The sequence below is a fragment of the Equus asinus genome, unplaced genomic scaffold, assembly GCF_041296235.1.
Source record: "Equus asinus isolate D_3611 breed Donkey unplaced genomic scaffold, EquAss-T2T_v2 contig_291, whole genome shotgun sequence".
Taxonomy (NCBI): Eukaryota; Metazoa; Chordata; class Mammalia; order Perissodactyla; family Equidae; genus Equus; species Equus asinus.
In genome coordinates this window covers 22,501-36,204 of record NW_027224951.1, presented here as the reverse complement: position 1 = coordinate 36,204, position 13,704 = coordinate 22,501, and positions in this window count along the sequence as shown.

Here is a 13,704-nt window from a genome sequence, read left to right as displayed (position 1 = left end):
GAGGGTGGATTTCTCCGTGTTGCTTTTTCCCCAGGCCTCCACGCCCTTGTGTGTTTCTTTTGCTTAACGATTGCCACCTGAGCTAGCCTCTGTTGCCCATCTTCGTCCGTTTCAGAGGGTGGATTTCTCAGTGTTGCCTTTTCGCCAGCTCCCCACGCCCTTGTGTGTTTCTTTTGCTTAAAGATTGCCACCTGAAGCCAGCCTCTCTTGCCCATCTTCCTCAGTTTCAGAGGGTAGATATTTCAGGGTTGCTTTTTCCCCAGGTCTCCACGCCTTTGTGTTTTGTTTTTGCTTAACGAGTGCCACCTGAGCTAGCCTCTCTTGCCCATGTTCCTCAGTTTCAGAGGGTAGATATTTCAGGGTTGCTTTGTCCCCAGGGCTCCACGCCTTTGTGCTTTGTTTTTGCTTAAGGATTGCCACCTGAGGTAGCCTCTGTTGCCCATCTTCGTCCGTTTCAGAGGGTGGATTTCTCAGTGTTGCCTTTTCGCCAGCTCCCCACGCCCTTGTGTGTTTCTTTTGCTTAAAGATTGTCACCTGAGCTAGGCACTGTTGCCCTGCTTCCTCAGTTTCAGAGGGTACCTTTTTCAGGGTTGCTTTTTGACCGGCTCTCCTCGCCATTGTATTTTTTTATTTTATTTTTTTTGCTTAAAGATTGCCACCTGAGCTAGCCTCTGTTGCCCATCTTCGTCCGTTTCAGAGGGTGGATTTCTCAGTGTTGCCTTTTCGCCAGCTCCCCACGCCCTTGTGTGTTTCTTTTGCTTAAAGATTGTCACCTGAGCTAGGCACTGTTGCCCTGCTTCCTCAGTTTCAGAGGGTGCCTTTTTCAGGGTTGCTTTTTGACCGGGTCTCCTCGCCATTGTATTTTTTTATTTTATTTTTTTTGCTTAAAGATTGCCACCTGAGCTAGCCTCTGTTGCCCATCTTCGTCCGTTTCAGAGGGTGGATTTCTCAGTGTTGCCTTTTCGCCAGCTCCCCACGCCCTTGTGTGTTTCTTTTGCTTAAAGATTGTCACCTGAGCTAGGCACTGTTGCCCTGCTTCCTCAGTTTCAGAGGGTACCTTTTTCAGGGTTGCTTTTTGACCGGCTCTCCTCGCCATTGTATTTTTTTATTTTATTTTTTTTGCTTAAAGATTGCCACCTGAGCTAGCCTCTGTTGCCCATCTTCGTCCGTTTCAGAGGGTGGATTTCTCAGTGTTGCCTTTTCGCCAGCTCCCCACGCCCTTGTGTGTTTCTTTTGCTTAAAGATTGCCACCTGAAGCCAGCCTCTCTTGCCCATCTTCCTCAGTTTCAGAGGGTAGATATTTCAGGGTTGCTTTTTCCCCAGGTCTCCACGCCTTTGTGTTTTGTTTTTGCTTAACGAGTGCCACCTGAGCTAGCCTCTCTTGCCCATGTTCCTCAGTTTCAGAGGGTAGATATTTCAGGGTTGCTATGTCCCCAGGGCTCCACGCCTTTGTGCTTTGTTTTTGCTTAAGGATTGCCACCTGAGGTAGCCTCTCTTGCCCATCTTCCTCAGTTTCAGAGGGTGGATTTCTCCGTCTTGCTTTTTCCCCAGGTCTCCACGCCCTTGTGTGTTTCTTTTGCTTAAAGATTGCCACCTGAGCTAGCCTCTGTTGCCCATCTTCGTCCGTTTCAGAGGGTGGATTTCTCAGTGTTGCCTTTTCGCCAGCTCCCCACGCCCTTGTGTGTTTCTTTTGCTTAAAGATTGTCACCTGAGCTAGGCACTGTTGCCCTGCTTCCTCAGTTTCAGAGGGTACCTTTTTCAGGGTTGCTTTTTGACCGGCTCTCCTCGCCATTGTATTTTTTTATTTTATTTTTTTTGCTTAAAGATTGCCACCTGAGCTAGCCTCTGTTGCCCATCTTCGTCCGTTTCAGAGGGTGGATTTCTCAGTGTTGCCTTTTCGCCAGCTCCCCACGCCCTTGTGTGTTTCTTTTGCTTAAAGATTGCCACCTGAAGCCAGCCTCTCTTGCCCATCTTCCTCAGTTTCAGAGGGTAGATATTTCAGGGTTGCTTTTTCCCCAGGTCTCCACGCCTTTAGGTTTTGTTTTTGCTTAACGAGTGCCACCTGAGCTAGCCTCTCTTGCCCATGTTCCTCAGTTTCAGAGGGTAGATATTTCAGGGTTGCTTTGTCCCCAGGGCTCCACGCCTTTGTGCTTTGTTTTTGCTTAAGGATTGCCACCTGAGGTAGCCTCTCTTGCCCATCTTCCTCAGTTTCAGAGGGTGGATTTCTCCGTGTTGCTTTTTCCCCAGGTCTCCACGCCCTTGTGTGTTTCTTTTGCTTAAAGATTGCCACCTGAGCTAGCCTCTGTTGCCCATCTTCGTCCGTTTCAGAGGGTGGATTTCTCAGTGTTGCCTTTTCGCCAGCTCCCCACGCCCTTGTGTGTTTCTTTTGCTTAAAGATTGTCACCTGAGCTAGGCACTGTTGCCCTGCTTCCTCAGTTTCAGAGGGTACCTTTTTCAGGGTTGCTTTTTCACCGGGTCTCCTCGCCATTGTATTTTTTTATCTTATTTTTTTTGCTTAAAGATTGCCACCTGAGCTAGCCTCTGTTGCGCTTCTTTCTCAGTTCTAGAGGGTAGATTTCTCCGTGTTGCTTTTTCCCCAGGTCTCCACGCACTTCCTTTTATTTTTCCTTAAAAATTGCCACCTGAGCTAGCCTCTGTTGTCCATCTTCGTCGGTTTCAGAGGGTAGATTTCTCACTGTTGCTTTTTTGCCAGGTCTGCACGCCCTTGTGTTTTTTTTCTGCTTAAAGGTTGCAACCTGAGCTAGCTTCTTTTGCCCATGTCCCTCAGTTTCAGAGGGTGGATTTCTCCGTGTTGCTTTTTCCCCAGGCCTCCACGCCCTTGTGTGTTTCTTTTGCTTAAAGATTGCCACCTGAAGCCAGCCTCTCTTGCCCATCTTCCTCAGTTTCAGAGGGTAGATATTTCAGGGTTGCTTTTTCCCCAGGTCTCCACGCCTTTGTGTTTTGTTTTTGCTTAACGATTGCCACCTGAGCTAGCCTCTCTTGCCCATGTTCCTCAGTTTCAGAGGGTAGATATTTCAGGGTTGCTTTGTCCCCAGGGCTCCACGCCTTTGTGCTTTGTTTTTGCTTAAGGATTGCCACCTGAGGTAGCCTCTCTTGCCCATCTTCCTCAGTTTCAGAGGGTGGATTTCTCCGTGTTGCTTTTTCCCCAGGTCTCCACGCCCTTGTGTGTTTCTTTTGCTTAAAGATTGCCACCTGAAGCCAGCCTCTCTTGCCCATCTTCCTCAGTTTCAGAGGGTAGATATTTCAGGGTTGCTTTTTCCCCAGGTCTCCACGCCCTTGTGTGTTTCTTTTGCTTAAAGATTGTCACCTGAGCTAGGCACTGTTGCCCTGCTTCCTCAGTTTCAGAGGGTACCTTTTTCAGGGTTGCTTTTTGACCGGGTCTCCTCGCCATTGTATTTTTTTATCTTATTTTTTTTGCTTAAAGATTGCCACCTGAGCTAGCCTCTGTTGCGCTTCTTTCTCAGTTCTAGAGGGTAGATTTCTCCGTGTTGCTTTTTCCCCAGGTCTCCACGCACTTCCTTTTATTTTTCCTTAAAAATTGCCACCTGAGCTAGCCTCTGTTGTCCATCTTCGTCGGTTTCAGAGGGTAGATTTCTCACTGTTGCTTTTTTGCCAGGTCTGCACGCCCTTGTGTTTTTTTTCTGCTTAAAGGTTGCAACCTGAGCTAGCTTCTTTTGCCCATGTCCCTCAGTTTCAGAGGGTGGATTTCTCCGTGTTGCTTTTTCCCCAGGCCTCCACGCCCTTGTGTGTTTCTTTTGCTTAAAGATTGCCACCTGAAGCCAGCCTCTCTTGCCCATCTTCCTCAGTTTCAGAGGGTAGATATTTCAGGGTTGCTTTTTCCCCAGGTCTCCACGCCTTTGTGTTTTGTTTTTGCTTAACGATTGCCACCTGAGCTAGCCTCTCTTGCCCATGTTCCTCAGTTTCAGAGGGTAGATATTTCAGGGTTGCTTTGTCCCCAGGGCTCCACGCCTTTGTGCTTTGTTTTTGCTTAAGGATTGCCACCTGAGGTAGCCTCTCTTGCCCATCTTCCTCAGTTTCAGAGGGTGGATTTCTCCGTGTTGCTTTTTCCCCAGGTCTCCACGCCCTTGTGTGTTTCTTTTGCTTAAAGATTGCCACCTGAGCTAGCCTCTGTTGCCCATCTTCGTCCGTTTCAGAGGGTGGATTTCTCAGTGTTGCCTTTTCGCCAGCTCCCCACGCCCTTGTGTGTTTCTTTTGCTTAAAGATTGTCACCTGAGCTAGGCACTGTTGCCCTGCTTCCTCAGTTTCAGAGGGTACCTTTTTCAGGGTTGCTTTTTGACTGGGTCTCCTTGCCATTGTATTTTTTATCTTATTTTTTTTGCTTAAAGATTGCCACCTGAGCTAGCCTCTGTTGCGCTTCTTTCTCAGTTCTAGAGGGTAGATTTCTCCGTGTTGCTTTTTCCCCAGGTCTCCACGCACTTCCTTTTATTTTTCCTTAAAAATTGCCACCTGAGCTAGCCTCTGTTGTCCATCTTCGTCGGTTTCAGAGGGTAGATTTCTCACTGTTGCTTTTTTGCCAGGTCTGCACGCCCTTGTGTTTTTTTTCTGCTTAAGGATTGCCACCTGAGGTAGCCTCTCTTGCCCATCTTCCTCAGTTTCAGAGGGTGGATTTCTCCGTGTTGCTTTTTCCCCAGGTCTCCACGCCCTTGTGTGTTTCTTTTGCTTAAAGATTGCCACCTGAAGCCAGCCTCTCTTGCCCATCTTCCTCAGTTTCAGAGGGTAGATATTTCAGGGTTGCTTTTTCCCCAGGTCTCCACGCCCTTGTGTGTTTCTTTTGCTTAAAGATTGTCACCTGAGCTAGGCACTGTTGCCCTGCTTCCTCAGTTTCAGAGGGTACCTTTTTCAGGGTTGCTTTTTGACCGGGTCTCCTCGCCATTGTATTTTTTTATCTTATTTTTTTTGCTTAAAGATTGCCACCTGAGCTAGCCTCTGTTGCGCTTCTTTCTCAGTTCTAGAGGGTAGATTTCTCCGTGTTGCTTTTTCCCCAGGTCTCCACGCACTTCCTTTTATTTTTCCTTAAAAATTGCCACCTGAGCTAGCCTCTGTTGTCCATCTTCGTCGGTTTCAGAGGGTAGATTTCTCACTGTTGCTTTTTTGCCAGGTCTGCACGCCCTTGTGTTTTTTTTCTGCTTAAAGGTTGCAACCTGAGCTAGCTTCTTTTGCCCATGTCCCTCAGTTTCAGAGGGTGGATTTCTCCGTGTTGCTTTTTCCCCAGGCCTCCACGCCCTTGTGTGTTTCTTTTGCTTAAAGATTGCCACCTGAAGCCAGCCTCTCTTGCCCATCTTCCTCAGTTTCAGAGGGTAGATATTTCAGGGTTGCTTTTTCCCCAGGTCTCCACGCCTTTGGGTTTTGTTTTTGCTTAACGATTGCCACCTGAGCTAGCCTCTCTTGCCCATGTTCCTCAGTTTCAGAGGGTAGATATTTCAGGGTTGCTTTGTCCCCAGGGCTCCACGCCTTTGTGCTTTGTTTTTGCTTAAGGATTGCCACCTGAGGTAGCCTCTCTTGCCCATCTTCCTCAGTTTCAGAGGGTGGATTTCTCCGTGTTGCTTTTTCCCCAGGTCTCCACGCCCTTGTGTGTTTCTTTTGCTTAAAGATTGCCACCTGAGCTAGCCTCTGTTGCCCATCTTCGTCCGTTTCAGAGGGTGGATTTCTCAGTGTTGCCTTTTCGCCAGCTCCCCACGCCCTTGTGTGTTTCTTTTGCTTAAAGATTGTCACCTGAGCTAGGCACTGTTGCCCTGCTTCCTCAGTTTCAGAGGGTACCTTTTTCAGGGTTGCTTTTTGACTGGGTCTCCTTGCCATTGTATTTTTTATCTTATTTTTTTTGCTTAAAGATTGCCACCTGAGCTAGCCTCTGTTGCGCTTCTTTCTCAGTTCTAGAGGGTAGATTTCTCCGTGTTGCTTTTTCCCCAGGTCTCCACGCACTTCCTTTTATTTTTCCTTAAAAATTGCCACCTGAGCTAGCCTCTGTTGTCCATCTTCGTCGGTTTCAGAGGGTAGATTTCTCACTGTTGCTTTTTTGCCAGGTCTGCACGCCCTTGTGTTTTTTTTCTGCTTAAGGATTGCCACCTGAGGTAGCCTCTCTTGCCCATCTTCCTCAGTTTCAGAGGGTGGATTTCTCCGTGTTGCTTTTTCCCCATGTCTCCACGCCCTTGTGTGTTTCTTTTGCTTAAAGATTGCCACCTGAAGCCAGCCTCTCTTGCCCATCTTCCTCAGTTTCAGAGGGTAGATATTTCAGGGTTGCTTTTTCCCCAGGTCTCCACGCCCTTGTGTGTTTCTTTTGCTTAAAGATTGTCACCTGAGCTAGGCACTGTTGCCCTGCTTCCTCAGTTTCAGAGGGTACCTTTTTCAGGGTTGCTTTTTGACCGGGTCTCCTCGCCATTGTATTTTTTTATCTTATTTTTTTTGCTTAAAGATTGCCACCTGAGCTAGCCTCTGTTGCGCTTCTTTCTCAGTTCTAGAGGGTAGATTTCTCCGTGTTGCTTTTTCCCCAGGTCTCCACGCACTTCCTTTTATTTTTCCTTAAAAATTGCCACCTGAGCTAGCCTCTGTTGTCCATCTTCGTCGGTTTCAGAGGGTAGATTTCTCACTGTTGCTTTTTTGCCAGGTCTGCACGCCCTTGTGTTTTTTTTCTGCTTAAAGGTTGCAACCTGAGCTAGCTTCTTTTGCCCATGTCCCTCAGTTTCAGAGGGTGGATTTCTCCGTGTTGCTTTTTCCCCAGGCCTCCACGCCCTTGTGTGTTTCTTTTGCTTAAAGATTGCCACCTGAAGCCAGCCTCTCTTGCCCATCTTCCTCAGTTTCAGAGGGTAGATATTTCAGGGTTGCTTTTTCCCCAGGTCTCCACGCCTTTGGGTTTTGTTTTTGCTTAACGATTGCCACCTGAGCTAGCCTCTCTTGCCCATGTTCCTCAGTTTCAGAGGGTAGATATTTCAGGGTTGCTTTGTCCCCAGGGCTCCACGCCTTTGTGCTTTGTTTTTGCTTAAGGATTGCCACCTGAGGTAGCCTCTCTTGCCCATCTTCCTCAGTTTCAGAGGGTGGATTTCTCCGTGTTGCTTTTTCCCCAGGTCTCCACGCCCTTGTGTGTTTCTTTTGCTTAAAGATTGCCACCTGAGCTAGCCTCTGTTGCCCATCTTCGTCCGTTTCAGAGGGTGGATTTCTCAGTGTTGCCTTTTCGCCAGCTCCCCACGCCCTTGTGTGTTTCTTTTGCTTAAAGATTGTCACCTGAGCTAGGCACTGTTGCCCTGCTTCCTCAGTTTCAGAGGGTACCTTTTTCAGGGTTGCTTTTTGACCGGGTCTCCTCGCCATTGTATTTTTTATCTTATTTTTTTTGCTTAAAGATTGCCACCTGAGCTAGCCTCTGTTGCGCTTCTTTCTCAGTTCTAGAGGGTAGATTTCTCCGTGTTGCTTTTTCCCCAGGTCTCCACGCACTTCCTTTTATTTTTCCTTAAAAATTGCCACCTGAGCTAGCCTCTGTTGTCCATCTTCGTCGGTTTCAGAGGGTAGATTTCTCACTGTTGCTTTTTTGCCAGGTCTGCACGCCCTTGTGTTTTTTTTCTGCTTAAAGGTTGCAACCTGAGCTAGCTTCTTTTGCCCATGTCCCTCAGTTTCAGAGGGTGGATTTCTCCGTGTTGCTTTTTCCCCAGGTCTCCACGCCCTTGTGTGTTTCTTTTGCTTAAAGATTGCCACCTGAAGCCAGCCTCTCTTGCCCATCTTCCTCAGTTTCAGAGGGTAGATATTTCAGGGTTGCTTTTTCCCCAGGTCTCCACGCCCTTGTGTGTTTCTTTTGCTTAAAGATTGTCACCTGAGCTAGGCACTGTTGCCCTGCTTCCTCAGTTTCAGAGGGTACCTTTTTCAGGGTTGCTTTTTGACCGGGTCTCCTCGCCATTGTATTTTTTTATCTTATTTTTTTTGCTTAAAGATTGCCACCTGAGCTAGCCTCTGTTGCGCTTCTTTCTCAGTTCTAGAGGGTAGATTTCTCCGTGTTGCTTTTTCCCCAGGTCTCCACGCACTTCCTTTTATTTTTCCTTAAAAATTGCCACCTGAGCTAGCCTCTGTTGTCCATCTTCGTCGGTTTCAGAGGGTAGATTTCTCACTGTTGCTTTTTTGCCAGGTCTGCACGCCCTTGTGTTTTTTTTCTGCTTAAAGGTTGCAACCTGAGCTAGCTTCTTTTGCCCATGTCCCTCAGTTTCAGAGGGTGGATTTCTCCGTGTTGCTTTTTCCCCAGGCCTCCACGCCCTTGTGTGTTTCTTTTGCTTAAAGATTGCCACCTGAAGCCAGCCTCTCTTGCCCATCTTCCTCAGTTTCAGAGGGTAGATATTTCAGGGTTGCTTTTTCCCCAGGTCTCCACGCCTTTGGGTTTTGTTTTTGCTTAACGATTGCCACCTGAGCTAGCCTCTCTTGCCCATGTTCCTCAGTTTCAGAGGGTAGATATTTCAGGGTTGCTTTGTCCCCAGGGCTCCACGCCTTTGTGCTTTGTTTTTGCTTAAGGATTGCCACCTGAGGTAGCCTCTCTTGCCCATCTTCCTCAGTTTCAGAGGGTGGATTTCTCCGTGTTGCTTTTTCCCCAGGTCTCCACGCCCTTGTGTGTTTCTTTTGCTTAAAGATTGCCACCTGAGCTAGCCTCTGTTGCCCATCTTCGTCCGTTTCAGAGGGTGGATTTCTCAGTGTTGCCTTTTCGCCAGCTCCCCACGCCCTTGTGTGTTTCTTTTGCTTAAAGATTGTCACCTGAGCTAGGCACTGTTGCCCTGCTTCCTCAGTTTCAGAGGGTACCTTTTTCAGGGTTGCTTTTTGACCGGCTCTCCTCGCCATTGTATTTTTTTATCTTATTTTTTTTGCTTAAAGATTGCCACCTGAGCTAGCCTCTGTTGCGCTTCTTTCTCAGTTCTAGAGGGTAGATTTCTCCGTGTTGCTTTTTCCCCAGGTCTCCACGCACTTCCTTTTATTTTTCCTTAAAAATTGCCACCTGAGCTAGCCTCTGTTGTCCATCTTCGTCGGTTTCAGAGGGTAGATTTCTCACTGTTGCTTTTTTGCCAGGTCTGCACGCCCTTGTGTTTTTTTTCTGCTTAAAGGTTGCAACCTGAGCTAGCTTCTTTTGCCCATGTCCCTCAGTTTCAGAGGGTGGATTTCTCCGTGTTGCTTTTTCCCCAGGCCTCCACGCCCTTGTGTGTTTCTTTTGCTTAAAGATTGCCACCTGAAGCCAGCCTCTCTTGCCCATCTTCCTCAGTTTCAGAGGGTAGATATTTCAGGGTTGCTTTTTCCCCAGGTCTCCACGCCTTTGGGTTTTGTTTTTGCTTAACGATTGCCACCTGAGCTAGCCTCTCTTGCCCATCTTCCTGAGTTTCAGAGGGTCGATATCTCCGTGTTGCTGTTTCCTCAGGTCTCCACGCCCTTGTGTGTTTCTTTTGCTTAACGTTTGCCACCTGAAGCCAGCCTCTCTTGCCCATCTTCCTCAGTTTCAGAGGGTGGATTTCTCCGTGTTGCTTTTTCCCCAGGTCTCCACGCCCTTGTGTGTTTCTTTTGCTTAAAGATTGCCACCTGAGCTAGCCTCTGTTGCCCATCTTCGTCCGTTTCAGAGGGTGGATTTCTCAGTGTTGCCTTTTCGCCAGCTCCCCACGCCCTTGTGTGTTTCTTTTGCTTAAAGATTGTCACCTGAGCTAGGCACTGTTGCCCTGCTTCCTCAGTTTCAGAGGGTACCTTTTTCAGGGTTGCTTTTTGACCGGGTCTCCTCGCCATTGTATTTTTTTATCTTATTTTTTTTGCTTAAAGATTGCCACCTGAGCTAGCCTCTGTTGCCCATCTTCGTCCGTTTCAGAGGGTGGATTTCTCAGTGTTGCCTTTTCCCCAGCTCCCCACGCCCTTGTGTGTTTCTTTTGCTGAAAGATTGCCACCTGAAGCCAGCCTCTCTTGCCCATCTTCGTCAGTTTCAGAGGGTGGATTTCTCAGTGTTGCTTTTTCCCCAGCTCCCCACGCCCTTGTGTGTTTCTTTTGCTTAAAGATTGTCACCTGAGCTAGGCACTGTTGCCCTGCTTCCTCAGTTTCAGAGGGTACCTTTTTCAGGGTTGCTTTTTGACCGCGTCTCCTCGCTATTGTATTTTTTTATCTTATTTTTTTTGCTTAAAGATTGCCACCTGAGCTAGCCTCTGTTGCGCTTCTTTCTCAGTTCTAGAGGGTAGATTTCTCCGTGTTGCTTTTTCCCCAGGTCTCCACGCACTTCCTTTCATTTTTCCTTAAAAATTGCCACCTGAGCTAGCCCCTGTTGCCCATCTTCGTCGGTTTCAGAGGGTAGATTTCTCAGTGTTGATTTTTCCCCATTTCTCCACGCCCTCGTGCTTTTTTTTTTTATTTCCTTAAATGTCGGCGCCTGAGCTAGCTTCTTTTGCCCATCTTCGTCAGTTTCAGCGGGTAGACTCTCCGCCTGCCTTCGACAGGCCCTCTGGACTGGAAAGCTTTCCTCCTCCCGTCATCACGGTCCTTCTCGGATGACGTGCCTGGTTTCGGTTTGACCGTCCCCGCCCGCCCTGATTTTCTAAGTCCTCCCGGGAACCCCGGGGGCGCTCCAGCCGCTCCGGGAAGCGGCGGCCTCCCGGCCGCACCGGCCCAGCCCGGCCCGGGCCGCCCCCTGGCCTCTCTGGGGGGAACTCTCCCCTTCCCCTTCCCGGTGATCGCCCGAGAAACCTTTTCCGAGTCCCCCTCCTGCGGCTGGGGCTGCGCCTTGGCGGCCGGGAGCCCGCGGGCGGACGCCCCGGGGCCGCACTGGGCCGGGAGGCTGGGTCCGAGGGGGCTCCGGGACGGGATCGGGCGGCCCGGCGGCCCGGCTGTGCTCCCCGGCGGGCCCGCGCTCCGGCTCCGTCCCGCTGAGGCGGTCGTCGGTCGCCGGGTGCCACCTGGCGGCCGCTTTTATATCGTCTCTTTCCTCCGGAGCTCCGGCGACGCGGGCCAAGGGACGGGACTCGGCCGCGGTGACCGAGGCAGAGTCCCGGGAGGCCGGCGTCGCTGGCGGGATCTGGCCCGGTGGCGCCGGGGCGTGAGCGCGACGCCCGCTCGCCGGAGATTGGAGGTGCAGGCTACTGAGGGAGGTGGCTGTCGCCGCGCCGCCCGGTGCCGGCCGGGGTGTGGGGCCTCCCGGACGGGTCGACCAGCAGCCGCCGGTGCCCCTCCGTCCCCGGGAGGGGGTGGGGGGCCGCCGCGGGGGAACGGGCGAGGGAGCTCGTCCCGTGCCCGGCCGTCGTCCCGAGGGCGGCCCGGTGGTCGGGCCTTCCGCGTCGCCGATCCCCTTTCCGCGCCCCGCTCCGGAGGTGGGCGACCGGCCGGGGCCTTGCGGGGGAGGCCCGTGGAGGGCGCGACGGGCTCGGCCGCCGGGCTGGCCTTTTCCCCACTGGTCTTCCGAGTCGACCGGCTCTGGCGGTGGGGACCGGGCCCGGTCCTCGGATGCCTCCTCCTCCGTGGCAGTTTTTTTTTCCAAGTCCCGCCCTGGAGAAGAGCGTGGACCGGCCCCGGGAGCCCTCGAGGGCGGGCCGGGGAGGGCGTCCCCGGCCCGGACGCGTGCCCGGGGTGGGTCCGGGCCGTCGGACCGGACTTCTCTCTCCGAGTTTCGCGGGTCGCGTCTTTGTCCGGAGGCGGGAGGGGGCCGGCTCGAGGCGTAGGTGGAGCCCCGGCTGAGGGACGGGAGCCACGGTCCCGCCCCGGGCCCGGTCGCCGGAGGCGCCTCCGCGGAATTCTTTTCTAAGTCCTGACCCGGCGACTCAGAGGGAGGGACCGACCGGTCCCGGCCCGCGCGGGCGGCCCAGGGAGGCTGTCCCCGGCTCCCCCTGCCGCCACGCTTCTGGGGTCGACCAGATGGCCCCGGGAGCTCCGGGCCTGGTGGCGATGGGGTCGTGCTTGGGGTCTGGTGGCCGTGGCCGTGATCCAGGGGTTCCCCTGGTGATCCGTGGGTGGGCCCCGTCTCCGGGCGCGGCGATTCTTGCCCCCGAATGGGTGGTTTTGTGCCGCCAGGTAAGTGCTGACACGCTCTGCTCGGGTGACAGTCGCCCGAGAGCTTCCGGGTGCCTGGATGCGTGTGCGGGGAGGGCTCCGGGCTCTGGCCGAGAACCGGACGCCCGTTTCCACCCCCGCCGCTTGAGCCGCCCGCTGGGGCCTGCGCGCCGGCTCTTGTGCGTTCCAGGCGCCCCCACGACCGTGGTGCCACCTCCGGTCTCTGGTACCCGAGGGCGGCGGGGTTAGGGGCGCGGGGTCCTCTACCACGTGCACTCCCTGCCGCCGGCACCCGGGTGCGGTCGCGACTTACCCCATCCCACCGGCTCCGTGCCAGTGCGTGTCAGGCGTTCTCGTCCTGGGGTGGTCGCCCGCGCTTGCTGGAGGAGGAGAGGGGTCGGTGAGGCTGAAGCAGGCTCCTCCGCTCGCTGTCCTCGCCGGCCTTCCCTTGCTCGGGGGTCCCTCGCGTTATGCTGCCGACCGATGTGGTGATGCTGTGCTCTCCCGGGCCGGGCCTAAGCCGTGCCAGACGAGGGACGGACGTTCATGGCGAACGGGACCGCTCTTCTCGCTCTGCCCGCGGGTCCCCTCGCCCGTTCTCCCCCGCTGCGAGTGGCGTGTGGGAGGCGGCAGGGGTGCGGAATCCGGCCCGACCTCGCTCCCCCGCCCCGTGCCTCGTGGCGTGGGCGGTGTCGGGGTCTCCGTGACGCGGCGGATGCTCCGCCTGTGCCTCTTGGCTGTGTCTCGCGGGCGGCCCTCCCCGCGGTGGGGCGGGCCGTGTTGCCGCCGCGCCGCGCGCCTTCCCGGGCGCGTGAGCGCGTTCCCCAGGCCGTTGGCGGTGCCCCTGGAGCGTTCCAGGTCGTCCCTCAGGCGCCCGAGGCCGAGTGGCGGTGTCGTTCCCTGTTCCCGTCGGCCTCCTCAGGTAACCACTGCGCTGGTGTGTCTGAGGAGCGGAGGGGTCGAGTCGGTAAGGGAGGCGTGCCCCTCGTCCCCCTCGGGGTGGACGGGTGCCTCGTCGCCCCCCACGGCGTGCCGTGTGGGGGCGGGCAGGCTCGGGCGCGTGCCCGCGTGTTCCCCTTGCTGGGGTTTCCCCGCGGGTGTGGGAGTGACCGTGGCGGGCCGAGCCAGCGGCGTGGCGCTGGCTCTTTGGTTGGGAGGTGCTGTTTGATCGGCACCTCCGTCCCAGTCTCTGCCTCCCTTGGTCTCTCGGCCTGAGAGGAGGCACTGACTTGGGAGCCGCACAGGGGCCTTGTAGATCCCTAGCTAAGCCCAGTGTGGCCAGAGATGGCGAGCCCGGGGCAGCGCGGGCTCGCGGCCCTGACCACGGACGCTCCGACTTGCTCTAGGCCTTACCTCTACCGCAGACCCCTCCTGCGTTGCGTGGCCATGGTGTCTGTAAGCGCCTTGGTGGGACCGATGGCGGACGATGGGCGGGGGCGACACGCCCTCGGTGAGAAAGCCTTCTCTAGCGATCCGAGAGGGTGCCTTGGGGTACCGGACCCCCCAGCCGCCGCCCCTCCTTTGCGCGTAGTAGCCACGGACGCCACCACCGTGGCGCGTGGGCAGAGCTGCTCTTTGCCTACCGCGGCCGGCGCCTCCCCCCTCCGAGTCGGGGGAGGGTCACGCCCGGCCGGGCCGTCGTCGGGCGCGGGGCCGCGCGTGTGCGCGAGCGTGCGCGTGGTTCTCCCGTCGCGCGCT